Consider the following 21,127-nt stretch of genomic DNA (forward strand, 5'->3'; position numbering starts at 1 on the left):
ACCACTTTGTGGCTGAATTGCTGTCGCTCCCAATCACTTCCACTTTGTCATAACACCATTTACAGCTGACTGTGGAATATCTAGTAGTGAGGAAGTTTCACGACTACACTTGTTTCACAGCTAGCATCCTATCACGGTACTAGTTGGAAATCAGTGAGCGGCTGAGAGTGACCCAGTCTTTCACAAAAGTTTGTAGAAACAGTCTGAATGCCAAGGTGCTTGATTTTATATCCAAATCATTGAATCTAGGAACACCTAAATTCAAGGATTTGGATGGGTGACTGAGTCATTTTGGCACTACAGGGAGTGCAGAATTATTAGGCAAGTTGTATTTTTGAGGAATAACTTTATTATTGAACACCAACCATGTTCTCAATGAACCCAAAAAACTCATTAATATCAAAGCTGAATGTTTTTGGAAGTAGTTTTTAGTTTGTTTTTAGTTTTAGCTATTTTAGGGGGATATCTGTGTGTGCAGGTGACTATTACTGTGCATAATTATTAGGCAACTTAACAAAAAACAAATATATACCCATTTCAATTATTTATTTTTACCAGTGAAACCAATATAACATCTCCACATTCACAAATATACATTTCTGACATTCAAAAACAAAACAAAAACAAATCAGTGACCAATATAGCCACCTTTCTTTGCAAGGACACTCAAAAGCCTGCCATCCATGGATTCTGTCAGTGTTTTGATCTGTTCACCATCAACATTGCGTGCAGCAGCAACCACAGCCTCCCAGACACTGTTCAGAGAGGTGTACTGTTTGCCCTCCTTGTAAATCTCACATTTGATGATGGACCACAGGTTCTCAATGGGGTTCAGATCAGGTGAACAAGGTGGCCATGTCATTAGTTGTTCTTCTTTTATACCCTTTCTTGCCAGCCACGCTGTGGAGTACTTGGACGTGTGTGATGGAGCATTGTCCTGCATGGAAATCATGTTTTCTTGAAGGATGCAGACTTCTTCCTGTACCACTGCTTGAAGAAGGTGTCTTCCAGAAACTGGCAGTAGGACTGGGAGTTGAGCTTGACTCCATCCTCAACCCGAAAAGGCCCCACAAGCTCATCTTTGATGATACCAGCCCAAACCAGTACTCCACCTCCACCTTGCTGGCGTCTGAGTCGGACTGGAGCTCTCTGCCCTTTACCAATCCAGCCACGGGCCCATCCATCTGGCCCATCAAGACTCACTCTCATTTCATCAGTCCATAAAAATTCTGCAGTCTGTTTCATGTCTGGGTGACTACCATATAGCCCCAGCACACACAGAAGAGAAAGGTTATGTATGGTTTAAGTACCTTTTGATGACAATGCCGTTATGGATCTAATGGCTGTGTCTGTGTGTGATGTCTCTGTGTCTGGCTCTGTTCTTTGCCTGAAAGAGAAAAAGAAAGATATTTGGAATGCATTTTCTCTCACTTTCTCTGTGCACTGGGCTAAAGGCGTCGACACTGACTGAACTACCATGCAGAGCTTAGATCACTGATATTCAAATCTTTTCTAACTATGCTGAAGATAAGGGTGAAATGTTACCTGAGAACAACAAGCTTATTAGCCTTATTTCTTATTTTAATGAAGAAACAAGGGGATGCTCTGGCTACCCAGTGCTGTCTTTGTGTTGAAAACCTCTGTTACATTGACATGAACACATAAAACAGGGGCTGTATTCTTATATAATGTCTTTTTTTCTGTGTACAGTGTGAAGTACTTTGTACAGTGAACATTAGTGCTGACCTGGCCCTCGCTATCATATTCACCTTCTGCTTAATGTTTTGGTTCAAGTGTATAGTTTGAGGTATTTTGATGAAGACTCCAATGTGAGACCATTGCTAATCTGAACAAATTTAAACTTTAGTGTTCAGTAATATGCCTACAGAGTTAGGATAAGCAGTAACCGAGACAGGCGAAAGACAGATCGATTAGCAACATGCCTGCTCTGCTCTGCACGTGGAGCATATAATGGGTGTTCTGCATGTGTCATATTAGCCTTCAACACCTTGAAGGACACCTTGAAATGATAATACTCGAGTGATTAATCAGTTTAAGCTGTGTCCCTCTAATGAGAAATGAGCTGAAAGGAGAGCCATTTGTTGTCATGAAATAGTTCCAGAGTGTTATATCCACTCTACATCCCGTTGAAAATCCACAATCTACCAAACTTTTGTGACCATACATAATGCAAAAAACAAAAAGTAACATTTGACCCTCTGTTCTAAAAATAAGACTTGGCTGTCTAGCTAGATGATTCCTGACATTTTCTCCTAAACCAGAACTGACATATACACCTGAACTCACATGTAATTTGCAACTGGCTTGGCACCATGACGTCTATGACTTCATCTATTGCAACATTCTCCCACACAGATGAACACAGCAACACTTTCTGCTTCATGGAGACAGCAGAGAGATATAGTTAGGAAAAGCAGAGACAAGTATAGCTCTCACTTGGTCTCTCTTTGTCTGTTGACTCCTACAGTAAGCAAATGAAGAAGGAAATATATTCCTACAGTATTGTTCTTTCTTATCTTCTTCAATTGTAGTTTAAAAAGTTTCTCAAATCTTAAAACAAAGCTGGAAAATGTGTATATTGTATGTGAAATGGGATGCAATATGTGTTTGACAGATTTGGGGCATTTTGGATTTGTAAATGAAATAAATCAAGAGAGTGATGAAAGCATTTGTAAAGTCTGTGATGTCATTTTTTCCCCCTCTGACACGATTTAGAGTGACAATGAATTTATCATCATTTCAAGACGGGTTTACCTGACAAATAATGATCAACAGGATTACCAGCAGTGAATCCTGGAACCCATCCAGGCTCTACGCAAATGTGTGTCGATATAGGAAATATAATTAATCATGGCTGCAATGAATGATATTGTAGCACAAAGTTGCTGACTGTTTTAAACTGTGTGTTACTGCAGTTCATAGTAGCTATTTAATGCGAGGAAAGTTTAATTGATCCAATCCTACACAAACCACAAACATTTTTCAAATCCTGAGTTTTGTGTGGATGCGTTTGACCACAGAGTTGAATCAGTAATCTAAGGCCCATTTGGTTTGTAGCTGACGTACAGCCTATTACGGGCACACGTATGCACTTTCTTTTAAAAAGATATATTTTTTTAAAGATAGCAGAAGTAAGAAAAAATATCTTTCTTCATACTGGCTATAAGTTTATGAATATTTTATGATTAGAGTTAATACACGTGTAATACACACCTGCTAATGCTTCATAATAGCAGAAAGTGTATGTTGACATGGAGAACAGGACATCAAAGAGAAGAAACATCCAACCAAAGGTGCTTTTAAAATTTAAAAGTAATGTCAGGAGTATTCCTCTGGAATTGTTTTTGCTTTTTTCCTCTGCCTTACTCATTGTCTAATGTGTTCAGCAACGCACACCTGAATGATAGATTTGCATCACTGTGTATCGTAATCTGTTGTGGGTATAACATTTTGCAAGAGCTGTGAAGACATAATCAGTTATTGTTGGTGATGTGTCAGGAGTTATTGGTTAAATAGTGCACTGAAATGATTAACACAACAGTTTTATAAGTAAAACAAAAGAGATTGTACAATACAGAAATATGTATATAGATGTTCTCTGGCTGACAGTAGAAGGATGGAGACAGTGGAGGTCCTAGCCTGTTTGGAACCAACTGTTGTTGGAACCATACTGAATTTCACCAAAGAAACACACACACACACACACACACACACACACATATGAAGACAGAGATAGAGTATGCATAGTATGCAAACCGTCTTGGTTTTAATTTTGCACTCCAGGATGAACACCCATTCCCCAACACGAGGATCACCACAACATCACCTAATAGACCTACACCTTAGTTCACAGATTCAGTTTGTCTAGCGTTTATTTCTGGGATTTCACAAAACCCAGGATTCAAATCACATAATGAATACATAATGGGCTTGGATTTACAACAATATGAATGAAATTTGCTCTATTTGGAAGCAGCCGCCCCCCTCCCCTTTCGACAGGTTGTGTGTGAGACTTTAAATCATCAAACTGCAAATTATAAATTTTCAATTGTTATTGATCCATTTTCCCCCAGTCCTAAAGTGTATATTTATTTTCTTACTCTTCTTATATTTATTGTTTGTTTCCTTGCACTGCTGTAACTGGAGCCTCGTCGTCTCGTCTCTCTATATACTGGACTGTATGTAGCAGAGATAACAATAAAGTTTACTTTGACTTCAGCAGCAAGCAGGCGCACCGAGGGCTCTCACGCTCACTTTTCGCGTACAGAATTTCGAAAAAACATCGGGTTGGTTTATTTTTGTTTTATTTTACGAGGTGGTTATTAGATGCTGCTCCAGCCAGCCAGAGAATTCCCCCTCCTCCCTGTGCAGCAAGCAGCAGGTGCACCTCACAAACGGAGGGCGCCCTTACTCCCAGCAAATGTGCGGCAGAAAACCGATCGGTGCCTATGCCATTCCCAATATTCGCTGGCATGACGTCGGGGCAGCATGAGTATGAGCAATTTTTTTCTCACCTCAGCTAATTTAAAATCACCAATTTGCTATACCACAAAAATGATGGGGAAATCAGAGCAGTCTCCTCAAGTCCCCATCAAAGTTTGCAAAAAGCCAGTGCCCCGGTATGCTTGTTCTCAAACTTTCACTGTGTCTGTAAGACTGAAACATCACAGTGTATCAAAAAATATATATAATCCCTGGATAAAATGTTCTTTCAACTCATTTCTGCAAAATGCCAACCCATTTACCCTCCGAGACAGATTTTATTCTGACTGATATAGGAGCCCATATAGTCCAACAGGTCATGCATCACATTATGCTCAAACACCAGATCTGTGATCATTCATTTTATACTAATATGTGTTATATTTAATGCTGTATGTTTTTATATGTATTTGTTTTTCTTTGTTTTCTTTTTTTTACTGTGGATCTTTTGTGTTGTAATTGTGTGTATATGTTGTCTGGAGTATATTGTTAAACATTTACTGATGGTGTGTTACTTTGATCATTTATTGTTTTCGTCCTGACCTGCCCAAAACCTTTGGCTAATTCTGGCTTATTTACATTTATATGTTCATTAACATGTACATTAATATTTGATATATGACATGTAACATAGTATTTTGCCACATAATATCTATTTCCTGTTGTGTCTGAACACATAAAAGCAAATTAGTGTACACCCACCTCAGCATGTCGTATCACTAAAAGAAAAAGAGAGAAAAGTGGGTTAAAAGTGTGTTTTTTTTTCTTTCCCTCATCCTCCATCATATCTTTGAAAAGAAGGAAACAGATTATTGGTGGGAGGAGTTTGGGAGTAGTTGTAGTTGTGTTGAACGAATGAATGCTTTCCTCCAGCAGAACTGGTTTATTGCGGTGGACAAAGTGAAGGGTCAGTTCAGTTCTTTGTCACAGTTCAGCAGTTTTAAAGCTCCCTCCCCTCCGTCGTCGATCATCTGGAATAGTTGTCTGTCAAAGAAAACACTGCAGTGGATTAGGCTTCATTCTCTTTCTCTTCTGACTCTTGAATACATCACATAATTAAATAATTTATCTTGTTAACATAAATGAATTTCAATATACAGTGAAATGACAACTCATGAGTCCCAGATTTGAACTAAACACACTTAGAATTAGGTCAATTTATTTACTTGTTCACTTATTTAATTTGATATAACTGAATTTGAAAGAATAAGCTGATATAATGTGATCATTTAAAGAACTGTGGTACAGTGTGTAGTTATGAAAATTATTGCATTTGTTTTTTACCAGCAGTGAAGGTGATTATTATGGATCATTAGAAGAGGACTTTAGGTCAGTCTTTTCATTTATTGTGTAAAGTAAAAAAGTCTGCAACAGACTTTATAAAATACAGTAAAACAAAACAAAACAAAGAAAAAGCATTCCCTGTATGTAACAGTAACAAAACATGTGCCATGTTGTGCTACACTTAAAGGTATCCTGTCCATACTACTCTGTTATGCATTCAATAATTTAAACTATTATTTTTGGAAGTTAATGAAATAACAAAGGCATTTTTTAAAATGCGAATCTCTGCCTGGTTCTATAAAAAAGTTTGCTAGTTCACGTTACTTTTTACACACATTATTTAACATATTCAAGGCTATCACCATCAATGTAGCCTTTGGTTTTTATTTTGCTATTGTCTACTTTTTGTAATCATTTCTACATTTCTAGTTTATTCTTGGCTTTGTTGTGAACATGAAATCACACACACACACACACACACACACACACACACACACACACACACACACACACACACACACACATATGAAGACAGAGATAGAGTATGCATAGTATGCAAACCGTCTTGGTTTTAATTTTGCACTCCAGGATGAACACCCATTCCCCAACACGAGGATCACCACAACATCACCTAATAGACCTACACCTTAGTTCACAGATTCAGTTTGTCTAGCGTTTATTTCTGGGATTTCACAAAACCCAGGATTCAAATCACATAATGAATACATAATGGGCTTGGATTTACAACAATATGAATGAAATTTGCTCTATTTGGAAGCAGCCGCCCCCCTCCCCTTTCGACAGGTTGTGTGTGAGACTTTAAATCATCAAACTGCAAATTATAAATTTTCAATTGTTATTGATCCATTTTCCCCCCAGTCCTAAAGTGTATATTTATTTTCTTACTCTTCTTATATTTATTGTTTGTTTCCTTGCACTGCTGTAACTGGAGCCTCGTCGTCTCGTCTCTCTATATACTGGACTGTATGTAGCAGAGATAACAATAAAGTTTACTTTGACTTCAGCAGCAAGCAGGCGCACCGAGGGCTCTCATGCTCACTTTTCGCGTACAGAATTTCGAAAAAACATCGGGTTGGTTTATTTTTGTTTTATTTTACGAGGTGGTTATTAGATGCTGCTCCAGCCAGCCAGAGAATTCCCCCTCCTCCCTGTGCAGCAAGCAGCAGGCGCACCTCACAAACGGAGGGCGCCCTTACTCCCAGCAAATGTGCGGCAGAAAACCGATCGGTGCCTATGCCATTCCCAATATTCGCTGGCATGACGTCGGGGCAGCATGAGTATGAGCAATTTTTTTCTCACCTCAGCTAATTTAAAATCACCAATTTGCTATACCACAAAAATGATGGGGAAAGTTTGCAAAAAGCCAGTGCCCCGGTATGCTTGTTCTCAAACTTTCACTGTGTCTGTAAGACTGAAACATCACAGTGTATCAAAAATACACACACACACACACACACACACACACACACACACACACACACACACACACACACACACACACACACACAGGGCATACAGTGACTCTAAGAGCTTTCACTGTGTTGATTATATCTCTGCTACTCCTGCACCAGTCTCTGCCTAGTCCTCCATTTTCCATATATTATTGTTGAGGTTAAATCTATGCTAGTTTTATTGATTCTACCTAAATTAACAGTCGATTTGAAAATACTTAGTTGTCTGTAAACTTTTACCATGTACGACCATTTAATACAATTTTTCAATTCAATTTGATTTTATTTAAATAACAACAGTTGACTCAAGAGCTTTATATTTTAAGGTAAAGACCTTAAAATGATACAAAGAAAACGGAAAACCCCAACAATCATATGACCCCCTATGAGCAAGCACTTTGGCGACAATGGAAAGGAAAAACTCCCATTTAACAGGAAGAAACCTGTGGAAGAGAGAGAATCTAGAGGACACTGTATACAAAAGATGTAGACCATGAGCTAACGTACTCCAGAGGTCATTGTATTTTAATGTTATTTTGGTCAATTTTCCACACAAATTCAGAAGCACAACAGACAATGCTAAGATAATTCTAATATTAAACAGAAAATGCATCAAGTTTCTTTCAGCTCTAACAAAATACAATAAATCATTTTTTATAGTTACTATGAAATAAAGTTGAAAATTGAATTCTGGAGTAGTTTCCTATAAAAGCACAGGAATTAGGTCACAGAAAATATCATACCTGCAGCTTCTGGAAAACAGTGGGCTGCAGGTAAAGCTTGTTCTAAAGAGACGTCAACACAAAATCACAAGAATTCATTGGAAGCCTCTGAATATTATTATTGTTAATACACCATTTAACCAGCAGCACAAACTCTTGGCAGAAGTTTTAGACCCTCTAAAGCCCTCCTGGCTGTCTGGCATTTGGCAGACTAATAACAGAATGTAACTTTTAACAGGGACTTTTCAAAAACAAAGGCTAACACCATCTCTGGCTACACTGACATCATGTCAATGATGTCAAAAGGCTAAAAAAAAAAAAAAAAAAAACAAGGAAGAGATTCCAAGAAACTTTGAGGCTCATGATTTCTTTACTATGCTAAGAGTCTTCTGTTTTGTTTTTTCTTTTTTTTTCTTTCTTTAGAGAATCTTTCTTGTGCAAGTGTGCAGCTTCCATTTGGCATCCTGAATAACTATAAAATTCATCTTAACAGTCTCCAAAAGAAAATAAGCACATGAACTATTGATACATTTGCGTGATTGACACCTGTTTTTAATCGTTTGAGCCAATAGGATCACAGTTATGATGCCCGTTCACTTCACTTCAACCAATCAGAAGTTGCAAGGCAAAAACCCACATTGGCACTTGGTCTAAGTGCCAATGCTGCCTAATGACACCCTGCTGATAGAGCTGAAAAGTACTTCATGAATAAATACAGAGTTGGAGTAAGTCTTCCTTGGGTGAGACTCAGACACAGTATAGAGTCAAAACATTAGTGTTATAAGATGTTATAAGATGACAATTAACCATTCAAATAACCAGAAAACTGTATGTGATCATTTCATATTATGTGAGAAAAAGACAAAAAACATGTCCAGACAGTGTAATTCAAGTTCACTATATAGGTACTGTCAGTCTGTGGGAAAAATACATAAATGAATCAAAGTGGCTGAACTCAAATATGGTTTCAGCTATATGATTGAACTTTAAAAGGAAAGTTTAAATAAAACTGACGGGGAAAGAGTTGGATTTACTCTTTTTTGTTAGTTCAGTCATTTTCTGTTCTCTCTTGACTGATATTGATAGAAGATGAAAAAAAAAAAAGCTCTGGGGAGAGGAAATCATAGAAAAAAGATCCTTACTTGATCCTTTTTTTCTCTGTTCTGAGATGTGTAACCAGCAAACACTGCTTAAGTGTTTTGTTTTGCAGCAGCTTTGTTTTGGAAATATGGAGAATCTAATCAACTGTAAAATATGATCAAGAACTGAAGCATTTTAAGTGACTAAACAAGCACGTTTTCAGACATCTTTTTCTTCTAAGCAAATATTAGACTTTCATACAGTCACAGATGACAGTTATATGTACCGGTACATCTTGTTTCAGAGGCATCTCTGTTTTCAGCTGTCAGTTGCCAACCAGTTATAAGCAAGGTTAACACAGACCGTTAAGATGACATTGAAGTTGTAGCTAAACCACATTACAACGTTGTATGTTTGCGCTCTGATTTAATACATGTGGTCATAAAGCTGCCCAGAGTCGCCACACATCATATTACTATTCATGCACTGCAGTTTTTACCACAACAGTGCAGAATTTTTACTTATTTATTTATTCATATTTATATATTCCCATTCAAAACTAAAAAAGTTAGTTGTACAATTAGCTTTCACAGTAGAAAACATAAAATGTTTATACAGGGAACTGATTAACTGGGCCAGAAGTCTAAAAATGACACAGAAAAGGCAAATGAGAATGCCCCAAAATCACAAATATGATAGTGTTGACTTCATCAAGTTGATTAAAAACTTATCTGCTAATAGGCTGATATGATTGAGTCCTTTCAGCCAGTGTCATGTCCGTAGGGATAACCTAGAACAGAAACCATGTCTTATCTCTGAACTAAGCTTTGTAGGTCTTTTCCCCCTCTGATACATACATACAGATATCTACTTTCCAGCTACATTTTAATTTTACAGATAAATCTCCCCTTTGAGATGTATCTAATTTCAACTGCTTTTTATTTCTTTGTATCTGATCACACTCTATGTTGTGTTCCATGCTAATACTTGTACAATTAGCTTTCATAAAATGCTGCTGCTGGCACGAACACTATTACTTACAGCATCTCCTGGTGCACAGTGAGATGATGCTACATTTAATAAGATCAGACGCGAGCTTCCAAAACACATCTCAGAGTCATCATTACAGCCGTTAACTTAAATATTAATATGAAAAAGCAAAATCTCTCCTCTACCTATCCATCTTTGCTTTTCTCTGTGCCCCGAGGCGGTACTCCTTGCTGATTCCCGCCTTTGGCTCAATGCACCTGCTTCCAATCAACTCACCTGTGATGCATCAGCTCGTCAGCAGCCACTACATAAGGTATTGGCTGGCTGTCAGTCTTCTCTGGATTATCTAGATCTAGTTAGTGAAGTACTGGCTCTTGTGAAACGTTTTTGCTCGCTTTTTCATCTCTGGACTTTAACCTTGTTTCGCTTCTCCCCGTGTAAACACCTTCGCCGGATGTCTGTTCCTCCCTCCCTGGATCCCTAGAACCCCATCTCCCCTTGCACATTTTGTATATAGCACACTTTTATGAATTCCCTGTAAATAAAAGCGCACTGACTATGATTCTCCTGAGTTAAACCAGAATCTTCTGTTAATCCCAGAGTAAAATATGTTGTCACAGTTGCTTCAAGACATAACATAACATACAGATAGCCCTAACACATACAAGTAACTCTAATGACTAATAAAACTTAATTTGTTTACAGCAATGATTTGAACCTGATTCTTTATGTCTTGAGATCCTCAGACATTTGACTCGAGTGTCTTATTGAATTTAAATGTCATAACTGGCAAACATCTGTCTATGTAAGGTCTTACAGTAATAGTTTTTTTGTTTGTTTTGTTTTTTGTCAAAACGATAAACAAGCAATGAGAGATTCTTCACATTTTTCTGTGTAAGACAAAATTGTGTCATGTTCTCAATCTGTTATTGTATTTTTGGAATGAAATGTGGAACACTTGAAATATACCTGTGCCTCATTTAATTGTATTTGTTCTCTTCTTTTGTTTCATGGCTTGTGTCTCCTGATCATCTCCATCCTGAATCTTCTGTCTGGATCCTGAAATGCAGGTAAAACATGATTAATTATTTTGAGTGCTGTTGAAGTGTGACCGTTGATATGGAAGCCTGTGCCCATGATACTTTGTATGAAGATGTTGTCCATTCATTGTCATGAGAGCACATATTTGGAGACTTTTCCTCATCTCTTTGTAGAAATGATAGATAACCACATGCTCTCGCATGGTTTGAAGAACTGTTCTTATAATTTCAAAACTCTTCTCACAAGGCAAGCAGCTCTGAACTGTTGCAATATGAATGCATATTATTGGTGCAAAGTATCATTAATTTGTGAAATGTCAATTTGCCCGTCACTGAACATAAGGTATTTACTCCAACTTGGAGTTTAATTCTAATGAAACGGGATTTTTCTACAACTTCTATGAGAAGAGTTATGCCATTGTCTAAAGTAGCTACTTTTTCATCTCATGACAAAACCACTAGATATTTACATATCATGTCAAAGTTGGTGCTGGATATGTGCCGATACAGTCAGTTCTATTAATGTCTGACATATTTTCTGCTGCATTTTGCTGAATTCTGGCAGTTTTTTAGTGCTGTAAGTCAAGTGGTGATTGTTGTATATTATTATATCTCCAGCAAGTGCCAGTGTCATTATGCTGTTTGTATTGTTGGGACAAGAGTGTATGTTTGGGGCTATACAAATTTAACACAAACTGTTATTACCCTAATACAGAAGCTTATTGCTGATTGTTGGGGAGTTGTTTCATATGCGTTTGATGCACACACACAAGCAAACTAGAGAATCTCTACAGTTCATCAGATCAGTGGAAAGGCCAGTACAGATGCTAAAATGTCTAAAAATGCTATTTGTGAATAAACCACATCCATTGAAGTGCTGGCGACGTGCACCCAGCGGTGTTAACATGCACAGGTTAATCTTTTCCTATCAGTGTGGTTTCAGAATCAGAAGGAAACTCAGATCAGCCCTGCATCAGTGAGATAAACCTCCTTCTGGGACAGTAATTACTTACTTCATAATTAAACAGCGAACATGGAGAAAAACACAGCAATCTTGTGTTTAAGTGGTTTGCCAATGACTGCTCCTGAGACTGTTTCCAGATGTAGCTGGGAAAGAACTACAAAACGGGTGGCAAATAAATAATGACTTAACCAAAACTAGCAAACAGCCATTTGATTAAGCACCTTTCTCTTGTCTGTTAGCATCATATTAATTATGTCATGAATTAAGTATTTTCCCTACTTGATGCCTCTAAATAATAATAAATAAAGAATTGTGTTTAAGCTGTTTACTCCATTTATTTCCATGTTCCAGTAGTTTAATTCCTTGGAATTGTTTGTCTACCTGCCTATCAATCCCACTTATCGTTTTCACTATAAACAGCTGATTTCAGTTTGTGTGCTGGAGGAGGAAAATAGTTCCACACTCTACAGCGTGGATATGGACATTATTTTGATTTTTATTGCACAAAAGGATTGCACAGAAATTGCATTATGCTGCTAACACAACTTCAGCTCTTTGCAAGCATCCACACAGGCAAGATGCTCATGTTAAGCTAGCCAAGAACCCTGAGTTAGCTGAGAGAAGAGTAAGTTTCTTTGCTTTGTGCTATCGGCTTTGTGTTCATACACTAAGAGAAAGATCATATGTGTGTCCTGTAGCCTATGAATATATGTTGTTAAATAATAAGTATGACACGATGTGTTTCAAGTCATAAAGCAACATACTGCATTATTGAAAGAAAAAAACAACAACTGTTATGCGTAATTTATCGCAGCGGTCCCGGACCTTTTTTGTGCCGCTGAGGACGACAAAGAAAAGAACTACCACAAACATGCACAAACATGCCCTGTGTCACTACAGGATGGTCCTGGTAACATTTCATATTCTATGAAAGAAGTTCACTTTTGGTCCACTGCCCATCTGTAAGTAGTGCCACTCCTGCTGCCCTACTGATTGTGATTGACTGTGAGAGGTAATGCGAGGTGTAGTATGATTGTGTAATGAATCAAAAGATGATGAGAAGAATTTGATACTAGATGCAGAAAGCAGAAGACAGGGCACGAATGGAAAAAATTCCCCCTCAATTGAAAGGAAGAAATCCTTCCATGTTTTAAGAGGTATTAATTGTCTGTCATTCATTCTTCATTCATTGTAGAAGACGTGCTGTGCTTCAGGCAGCAGGTTGTCTCTTTTGTCACAGTGGGACTAAAACTATGAAAAACATAACATATGCTAGCAGACAGAACCAAAAGCCAAGGACTATGACATAAAGCAACTCGTTGCTGATTCCATCGGTTTACCTCAGAATGATACAGCATGATGGGAAATACTCATTTGTCTTTGTAAGACTGCTCTTAATACAACTCCCCACACTTACAGGTGCTTGATGGCCACACTGTTTAATTTATGGTTAGTTTTGGTCTTTTTCTATGATCTTAAGAAGAGCAGAGAATGAAGCACTTTTTTCTGTGTGTGCACAGCCACTGGTATAAATCTTTCTGGCTTATAGGCTTACTGTAAGTCTACAAGATGTGAAGCTAATATTCCCACCTCATTTTCTTCTCTTTCATTCTCCTTTGTGTAACCTTGATTTGGTTTTGGTAAGGGCACATTACATTTGTATTCAGTGTGTGTGTGTGTTGCACTAATGTCTGTCACAAACCATTTCCCTCCAGAACAGGTGCCACCTGATCTTAGGATCAGTCTGTGTGTGTGAGCAGTACAGTTTCATTTATGTGTCTTTGTCTGCTTGTGATGATCTTGGTGTCTAAAAGAGAGAAACAGTCAAGATACTTTGACTTTGATTTGCTCATTATCACTTTACAGTTTATCACAGATAAAACTTCATTTTAAGTTCATATTGTGGTTGTCAAAAGTAGTCCACAGGCCCACCCCCAGGATATTTTTAATCTGGTTTTGTGTGTTGTTATTAAATGAAAAAACATATCTGCATCTCCAACATTTTATCTAGTCATTCTGTGAGTTAAAGTCACACCTGCTTGAGCTGTCCCTTACTCATTTACAGTGTCAGTAAATTGCTCTGTCTTCATCTTTTTCATACAGCCTTTTCCCAATTTCTTTAATGAAAACAAAAGAGTGGCAGGGTGGTTGGCACAGTGGTTAGCACTGTTGCCTCACAGCAAGAAGGTCCTGAGTTTAATTCCAAGCTGGGGTCTTTCTGTGTGGAGTTTGCATGTTCTCCACGTGTTTCAGTGGGTTCTCTCCAGGTACTCCAGCTACCTGGCACAGTCCAAAGACATGCAGTTAGTGGGTTTAGGTTAATTGGAAACACTAAATTTTCCATGAGTATGAATGGTTGTTTCTGTCTATGTGTTGGCCCTGCAACAGACTGGTGACCTGTCCAGGGTGTACCCTGCCTCTTGCCCTAAGAAAGCCGGCATAGGCTCCAGTGCCACCCGCAATCCTGCAAAGGATAAGCGGAAGCGAATGAATGGAAATCAAGACACGATTCCATAAATAAAACAGTTTTTAGTTTCAGTTTTTAGTTTCAAATTGTCGTCAGCATGTACAGAAGGTCAGGAGAAAGGCGTGACAATGGATGTCTGAAAGACGGTGGAGGCTCTGTCAGGGTTTAGAGCTGCATGTTAGCCAGTGATGTTGGGAATCCTTCAAAAACTGAAGTAATTAGGAATGCCGTCATGGATTGGCCCTCCTGTCTCTGTCAAAATTAGTCTCGGGAGGAGACAGTTTGCCTCAACCACTTAGGTTGAAGAGACAAAGAAGCTAGAAATGAGCACCATGGAGGAATAACAAAATCTGCTTCCAGATCAATACTCTTTTTTGTTGTCTTTTTTTCTTTGGTCACATTAAGTTCTGTTTTGCCTATAAAAGTTCCCCCTCTGCGAGTTTCCAATCAGTTCAGAGATATGTTGTCTTTATGGTGTGTATTTGTATTCCCTCTATCAATAACACATTAGAGGGAATGGAGGCAAGGGGATGTTTAAAACTTCCAGTAGGGCTGTTTATATCCCACACTGCTAATGGAGCTCTCAGGTTCGCCTTCTCATAACCACTTGTTTCTAAAATTTGTGGGTGAAGGGCAAATAAAGGGAGACTATAACAGAGACAAGAAATGATGCAAGCGTAATTTGAATTCAGTGCATGTGAAGAGTAAAGTCCTGCTATTTCTACAAAGGGAAAGAAATGAAATTCAAACATCATTCAAACATAAGTGCAGTAAAATCTTAGATGGTTATCATGTGATATACAGTTTTTGACACCATGGTGGTTGTTTTGTATTGGACTAAACATAAACTAATAAAGAATTTAAATGTGAAACTACATAAAATAAGGATATGTTTTCACTAGGAATTCTTGACTCTTTCTAAGCTTTACTTTTTATAATTTTGTTTTGATTGCAACAGTTTTTATGTTTATTTGTTTGTTTATTTTTCACTTTTATTTATGCATTTTATTTTTAAAAGAGGAACGACAGCAAGGAACACAGGACAAACCAGAAAAAAACAGCACAGTTTGTTTCTGATTAAGTGGTTTGCCACTTTCTGACTAAGTTTGGCGTAATCAACACCAAACTGTTGATTACATCTCAACAGTTTGGTGTTGAGATGTAATCAAATGAAATGAAGAAGGAAGCAATATCAATAGTGATAACAATCATTATCCTAATATTTATGGTCATAAACACACACAGACACACACACAAAAGCCCACAAACATATTGATGGATTTATGTTGCGTTCAAAATTAGGCCATCAAACAATCTGGCATAAGATCCTGGGAGCACTTGGGATAAAAGATATGGATACATAGGAGATTTAAATAAAATAAATAAATAGATATAAATCTATATATTTAAGTAATTATTAAAATCTGTATTTTATATAGCTGTGAACGATCCAGTTTTAAATCTTCTGTGTTTATTGATAGTAAAAGATATTTTTGATATAATTTCACAAAGTTAAATAGAAAGTCTACATCTCGGTGTTCCACTTCTACACCAAGCAATATTATGAAACTGGAGAACATTCAAACAGTACAGCAGGGTTTTCTGTGTCCTTTGTTTATGACCAAAGAAAAGGACAATTGTGTTGGAAAATTAAAGTCACTTTACTGACTGTACTTAAAAAGATAACAACTCAATACTTCTAAGATGATACAACTTTTACCTACCTATCGACTACAGACTGTATTGTTAGGACAGTTGATGTTTGTAGTGGACAAAAACTTCTGGAGACAGTGTAGCCTAATTGTTCCTAAGCTAACAGGTTACTGCCTCATCAGTTTATTGTTCAGATGGAACTCTGTCTGCTACAGTAAGCCAGTTACGCGGCACCAGAGAGAATTAATGAGCTTTGCTTTCTGGGGTTATTTGTGGGAGACAGCACAGCATTGTGATGTTTTGCTTTAGGTGCAGTTTTGCTGTGTATGAGTGTGTGTGTGTGTGTGTGTGTGTGTATTTGTGTGTAAGCATCTTCTATTGGCTGTCACAGTTTCTTTCCTCTTACCCTGTGAAAAAGTCTGCATTACTGTATCACAACTGTCTTTGTACATTTCCAAAGAAAGTACTTGTTTGGACTCACTATAAAGTCCTAATGTTTGAGAAGACAGGATATCATTAGTGATATCTCCAAACTGCTAAACTGTAGGTGCTTGTTTTCACACCCTACATCAGGAAAAAAACCCTACTGTTCTTCTTTAACTGTGGCTATTTGATCAACTTAGCGTGTCTCAATTCGTGTCAAATTAGATTTGAAACTAATTTGAAACAAACTTTTAATTTGTACATATGTGTGTAAGACACAACCATGTTTAAATTTAAGCAAGGGCATCGAGCAGAGTTTCCATATCACCTCTCAAAAAAGAAAAGGAAAATCAAAAGAATCATTTTCCATAAAACAAGTAAATTGTTTGGAATGCAGTAAGTGAGATCTCTCTCTGTACTAATCTGTGTGCAGAAAAGCTTCCTCTTTGTCAATATTGCACACTGAGAGTCTCAACAACCTGTTATCAAAGTTCAGTTCAGTAAAGCAGTAAAGGTACTCAGCACTCCACAGAGGGGAATTTCTACCAGCAAAGTCCGCTGCCAACTCATTAAAGCCTTTTTCAAACAAGATTCTTTGCTGTTCCTAGTCAGACTTTTCGGAGTAACCAGAAATAAACCAAGATAAAGACCCTGGACACTTCCTGACAGACTAAATCAGCGATATCCTTTCTCTAACAGTCACCTGGGTGGACTGAGTGCTGTCTGTTTTTTTAAAAAGCCCAAGACACCCTGTGTGTTTTCCGTGTATTCAGTATTTTGGTTTTGATTACCTTTACCTTGTAGAACCTACTCTGATACTTTTTTACTCTGTGTTTTCAAAATATTTTACAAATATAGTTGAAGACGAAGGTTACTGTTTTAATGAATCACTCTTAACACATACAATTCTGGCCAACTCTTCTTTGCTAAAAGAGAGTAAATTTCCTTTCCTGAACTACAATTTCGCCAAGTCGCCTAAGAAAAGGTATTTTGTATTTTGGTCTTCCACTTTAATCTCAAAATTTCCAATTTATTCTAAACATTATCAAGCGCCCCCCCCCCCCAGTGTGACCTTAATACTCCTTCATACAAACTTCGGTACTATGGATCAGCTGGTGATTAGCTGGTGTGCTATCCATGGATTTACTCCTTTCTTACTGAGGTGGATTTGATTCCTCATTCTACTTCAAAGTTTATCCCACGAAGAAAGGCACTTCATTCTGTATTTACTATTTCAGTCTGACAATTCATTGAAGATGGGTTAATATACTTGTAAAAAGTCCCTCAGCTCCTCACACTACATTTCCATGTTTAAAAACTCTAGTTGGAGCAGAACTGCTGTATGAGATTGCTTTCATCTTGGTTGGTTTCCTGCTGAGTTGCGTTTTGTTTACGTCTATCTTAAGCCCACATATCTGTTTGTTGCTCCTTCACTCTTCTGACACTCAGCAGTAAAAACAGGCTCATATTTGCTGTCAGGTTTAAATGTAGGAATAATGATCAGAGACAGAAATGCTGTGAACATTGGTGACTGTGGAGCAGCACTCTTATCCTGAATACTCCACCAACTGTGGTACTGAGAGACTGTTAATGGAGGCATTAAGACTGGTCTGAGGGGGAGAGAAAGAAAGGGCCAGAGAAAGTGTGTGGTTTACAAAATGTATGATATTTATACACTGATACTTCACTATCTGCAATGACAACTGGTCAGCACTGTAAAAGCAGGATTCGGGTGTACTGATCATCTCATCTCATAGAACAGACCTTCCCAGAGTGTGGGGCCCGCCCCCTAGGGGGACCGCAGAGCCATTCACAGGGGGCACGGTACGAAAAGGGAGGGGGAGGGGGGGGGGGGGAACAAATGCTTGGACACTGCTAGCACGGGGCGGCCACAGAAACGCAAAGCAGGAGATGAAGCATCGCTGAATATGTTTCCAAACCAACTTCATTCTAAGCCAAAGACTAGAAAATATGGTGAAGCTTATCTGCCCTTTGGTTTCACCTGCACAAGTGCCAAGGTAGGTCTCCCCTACAGAATTGGTCTTTCCTTCGCGCTGGGCTCTCCAAATTACGGACAAATAGTATCCCACATTCTTGATTTTTAGTTCGCAAACACTTCTCATAATGACTAACTACTCCTGACATTTTGGAGATGTTAGCTCTTTATATAGTAAAGTTACAGCGGGATACAAATAACATCAGGCTGATCCTGCCACGATTTGTTCCCCTGGTTCAAATCACGTACAAACATTGTCCCATAGTTGTTGATGTTTTTAAACCCATTTTGCACAGAAAGGCATTTTTTGAAAAATGTATTGACAGCAATGTTGAATATTATTACACAGGAAAAAAAGAAAACAACTACACGTAAAATAATCACACCGTGACACCTCTGCTTTTCTAAATAGAGGGACAGTAACTGCGTGTGTATATGTAAGCGTGTAAAACCTGCAGATTGTCAGATTAGCAGTATTTTATCTCTACCTGCTATTCTGCAATTCCTCTCACGTAAGCAATAACGTGGCGCACAGCCTGATGTGATAAAAGGCACATACCTTTGAAGTTGCGTGACGAACTCTGTATTCCCCGTCCACACGTAAACGCAAAAAAGGAGTTTTAAAAAATCTCAGTTTTCGGTGATTTGAAACGCCGTTTACGTGTGGACAAAACAGCTGCGTTTTCAGAAATACCGGTGTAGGTGCAGACGTAGCGTAAAAGAGTTAGTAGTTTATTTTATTACTACCTGTCATTTATTGCAGATTACTTGTATTTGCTTAATTGTTCACTAAATGTTTGAGGTGTGAAATAAACAGCAAACGAGCAAAATATGGGTGTGTGTGGTTGGAGGATGTGTTTGTGCGTGTGCGCACGTACATGCGTGAACATTTTTCCTGTAAAACAAAGGGGGGCCTAGCAAAAAAGGTTTGGGAACCACTGTCATAGAATGAGATGTAAGTTCATCTAAGGTCAAAGAGAAATTCTCTGTGATTTTAGCAGAAAGTGTTTTTTTTTTTGTTGTTTTTTCCCTGACTGGTAAATTATGTAAATGTAGTGATTATTATGCATTCCACAGTCACACATTGCTGCAATGATTGAAGACTCGGTCACGATTTCCCCGAAATACTGTGCCAAGTACGCACATTCTGCAACATCTGCTGTTGGTTAGAAGAGCAAACAAAACAGTCCATCTGCAGTTAAAAAAAAATTCTGTTTCACGTGTTTTCTTTTCATGTATTGCTTACATTATTTTCACTACTACTTGGCTAAAGTAGCACCACCGCTAAAGAATACCTGCTGCTGTCACAAAACAGCTGTACTTGATGCTCTGAGAGTGAGAAGAGACCATTTACTTAATACCATACACAACAGACAATATTATATATAATAAAATACTTTTTACTGAAATTATTAAATTAAATATCAAATTAAAAAAAATAGAATGTCATTGTTTGTTGTTAAAATAACTACCCACTAAAGCCAGTTAAGTAACATTTAGCTTATTATTAGGGATGTTTACTATAAAGTGCCACCAAGTTTCATCAAGGTTTATAATATGTTTAAAAAAGTCTATCAGAAGGCAGCACAACAAGTGTAACAAATGAGACGGAACTTGAGCCAAGCTACAAGTAATGACTCCCAAATACAGCTATCTATCACTTTAGTGATGAGGCAAAGATAAGGGCAGATAAGAGGGAAAAGTGAAACAACAGGCAAATATAAGAAAGACGTACACAAGAAAGAAGCAGTCAGCATCGTTTCACTTGTCCTTTGCATTGGAATCTCATCATCTCTCAGTGATGATGGCGGTCATTACTGTGATAATGCTGGTGATATATTCCATTTGATGCTTTGATAAATGTTAATGCACTCGTGTGAGAATATTCCTATCTCTTCTTTATCGTTCCTGTCATGCATTGTGGATTAAAAGACATTCGCTCATCTCCAGCCTAATTGGCTAACTGGCAAACAAACAAACAAACAAAGTGAAACAAACAAATCCATAATCTGCACATATTGAATCCAGATAATATACATTATTTATGTGATGCGATGCTATGACTCATAATTGTTAAATATATTTATATAAATTTGAACCTTGAAAACCTTCATGACTATGTACACACATGCTGTAGAACAGGGGTGGGCAACTTTTCTGATAGCGAGTGCCATTTAAAATTTCCTCAGAGTTCAGTGTGCCATATGATTGCATTACCAATAAATTTAATAACGCTCTATATTAACAGTTACACACTATATAGAACCACTTTATAGAATTATATTTGTCCGCAGATGGTGGCAGCTATCAGCGAATAGTTATCAGCTATTTTGAAACAAAAAAAGACACTTTTTATCCATAACAGCAAATGAACTGTACAACAGCAAATACAAATGCTATTTATGGTCTCCTCACAACAATGATAAGTAAAATAAACTGGGCCAATATGGTATGTCTGTTAATACAGATACACACATGTTAATATGATCTCTGGTCTCCCACTCAGAGACACAGGTCTCCGAGTGTCCAGCAT

The 21,127-nt window shown here is 37.8% G+C and overlaps 1 long non-coding RNA gene across 3 annotated transcripts; it reads right to left on the minus strand.

Moving 5' to 3' along the window:
* Positions 1–342: 342 nt before the first annotated feature.
* LOC309688241 lies at positions 343–19,949 on the minus strand. 3 transcript variants are annotated; one of them, XR_014271011.1, is made up of 6 exons: positions 19,154–19,949; positions 11,021–11,110; positions 8,003–8,044; positions 5,206–5,487; positions 2,308–2,395; positions 343–1,387 (listed from the first exon to the last, which is right to left on the minus strand). It is a non-coding gene; the product is annotated as an uncharacterized lncRNA (long non-coding RNA). The 3 variants fall into 3 exon arrangements; XR_014271012.1 differs by having other exon boundaries at positions 2,308–2,398; XR_014271010.1 differs by lacking the exon at positions 2,308–2,395.
* Between the last annotated feature and the right edge of the window lie 1,178 nt (positions 19,950–21,127).

Source organism: Aulonocara stuartgranti (assembly GCF_965226115.1).
Source record: "Aulonocara stuartgranti genome assembly, chromosome: 14".
NCBI classification, from domain to species: Eukaryota; Metazoa; Chordata; class Actinopteri; order Cichliformes; family Cichlidae; genus Aulonocara; species Aulonocara stuartgranti.